The 2778-nt window shown below is 36.6% G+C and overlaps 1 non-coding gene across 1 annotated transcript; it reads right to left on the reverse strand.

The window, feature by feature from the left end:
• Positions 1–2297: 2297 nt before the first annotated feature.
• Positions 2298–2404, reverse strand: LOC121230162 (small nucleolar RNA R71). The gene has a single exon (XR_005928114.1). It is a non-coding gene; the product is annotated as a small nucleolar RNA R71 (small nucleolar RNA).
• Positions 2405–2778: the final 374 nt, after the last annotated feature.

Here is a 2778-nt window from a genome sequence, read left to right on the forward strand (position 1 = left end):
GAATTTCAACCTATGTCGGGGTATTCACATGCAAGGGGTCCGATCTATATCGACTGGATACATGGAACACGTCATGGATCTTTTCCAACTCTGATGGCAAAGCTAAGCGATAGGGAATCGGTCCTATTCTCTCAGTAACCTCATAAGGCCCAATAAAACGAGGACTTAATTTGCTTTTTCTACCGAATCTTAAAACCTTTCTCTAGGGTGATACCTTCAAGAATACCTTTTCACCCACTTGATACTTGATAAACAGAATTTATACATGTTTTTATCCCATGCTTAGCACATTTATAGATGGGTTCTCAAATTCGATGCTCCTAATTCTTTAATTTCATGTTTTATACTTAGGTGAGCATAGGAGAGTAAAAAGAGCAAGAAACTAGCCGAAAACGGAAAAAATAGACCCATATGGGAAATCAACATAGCTTGGACTTCCTCACACGGGCGTGTCCCTATGGCAGGATCGAAGCACGACTTACATGGGTAGACTACAGGCCCGTGCCTATTCAATAGCCTTGACCACGGGCTGGAGTAATCGCACACGGGCATGTCCTACCGAGCCCAAGTATAACCCTAATAAAAAAAGGCCGATTTTGAGGGTTTTTAGGCATTCTAAAGCCTATTTAAACACCTAAAGAGGCACTTAGGAGGGGGACGCGGAGTAGGAAGCAGGGAATTACTCAAGGAAAGCTGATTGATCCATCTTAGAAGCCGGATTCATCATCAAGACTAAAGATCTCCCTTCAAGTTCCTTCAAGAGTGTTAGGTTTTCTTATGTTTTGTTATCTTTATGCTCTAGAGATGTTTTCTTTCATAAGTATGAACTAAACCACCTAAATACCTAAGAGGAATTAAACCTAAGACGGATCTTGTTATTATTACTTGAATTGTATGATAAATATTTGACTTGTTCTTAATTATATGTTCTTAATTCTTGTTTTAATATTTCATGATATTGATTCAAGTTAATGCTCTTATTCAGAGAAGGAATTAACCCTGTCTAAGAGTAAATTTGTCATAATTAAGCGAAGTTGATTTCACGCCTAGAGATAGGGTGATAAGATTTTGTCAGATTAGGGTGAAGCCTAATAAAGGGATCCATAGATCGAGTTAATGCAACACTAGGTGTTTATTAGAAATAGATTTCAATTAATCAACCTAGGGTTAGATGTTATTAGTCTTGAGAGAGATAATAATATAACTTAGGGATTTCTACGGATCAAGTCAAATGAATAAATTGTCTAATTCAGAGTCAAATAACAAGTGAAGTCTAGGTGGATTTTTCCTTAGGTATTGTCTTAATCAATCGAATTTTCTAAAAACTATTTTCCCAAATTTTATTTCTGTGCATTCTTAGTTTAGTAGTTAGCTTAGATAACCAAATCCCTTAATTTTTAGGCTAGATAATAAAAAGAAGGTAATTACTAGTACTCTTGGTTCCTTTGGGTTCGACAATTCGGTCTTGCTAAAGCTATACTACTGTTCGATAGGTACACTTGCCTTCATCATGATAACAGTTAGTTTCAAGAACGATTAATTATAAATATTTAAAACCTATCGCAAATATCACGTATCAAGTTTTTGGCACCGTTGTCGGGGAAATAGGATATTAGGAACAGTCGATTTTTATTACTTTAGCCATTTTACTTTTATTGCTATTTAAATTTTTATTTTCTTTTCTAATTCTTCATTTATTCTCTTCTAACAGGTTTTTCTAGTTTATGACCAAAAGAAACCCATTAGGACCGTTACTGTTTGATAATGAGATCTATCGCACATTTCGCAGAAATTGAAGAGAAATAAGGCGAATCTTACGATACACAGAAGAGGAGCAGGAAGATGATACTTCAACCACAAACGAGGAGATGGCTGAAAACCAAGAAAATCTGCTACCTCCTGTGATTGCTGCTAATCAGAATCCTGCTCCACGCACTATGTATGATTATGCTAAACCTTCATTAACAAGAACTGAATCGAGCATAGTTAGACCTGCTGTAGCTGTAAATACTTTTGAACTGAAAGCTAACACAATTCAAATGATATAGCAATTTGTTCAGTTTGATGGTTTGCAGGACGAAGATCCCAACGCTCACTTGGCAAACGTTTTGGAACTATGTGATACATTTAAAATTAATGGCATTTCTAATGACGCCATTTACCTTCGGTTATTCCTTTTTTCATTGAGAAACAAAGCTAAACAGTGGTTGAATTCGTTACCATGAGGGTCAATCACTACTTGGGAACAAATGACCGAAAAGTTTTTATTAAAATATTTTTTACCGGCTAAAACGGCTAAATTGCGTAATGATATCTCTTCTTTTGTGCAGATGGATTTAGAAACACTCTACGATGCATTGGATATATACAACGACCTCTTGAGAAGATGCCCTCACCATGGGTTCCACTCTAGCTACAGGTTCAAACATTTCATAATGGCTTGAATCCTTTGACTGAACAAATGGTTGATGCAGCCGCTGGTCGAACCATCAATAATAAGACACCTGAAGATGCTTATGAATTTATAGAAGAGATGTCACTGAATAATTATCAGTGGCAAGAAGCAGCCGACATTTATAAGGTCGATTCAGTCATCATGCTCTCTGATCAGGTAGAACTCTTGAATAAGAAAATTAAAGGTTTTCGTACTTCTTCACACGTTCACCCAGTAATACAATGCAAAGAAAGTGGAGGTGGATCGAGCAATCCAGATTACCCATCCTATGGCAACAACATGGAGAACAAGCAGTTAAATTACATGGGTAATAATCCTTGATC

Source organism: Gossypium hirsutum, chromosome A05 (genome assembly GCF_007990345.1).
Source record: "Gossypium hirsutum isolate 1008001.06 chromosome A05, Gossypium_hirsutum_v2.1, whole genome shotgun sequence".
Taxonomy (NCBI): Eukaryota; Viridiplantae; Streptophyta; class Magnoliopsida; order Malvales; family Malvaceae; genus Gossypium; species Gossypium hirsutum.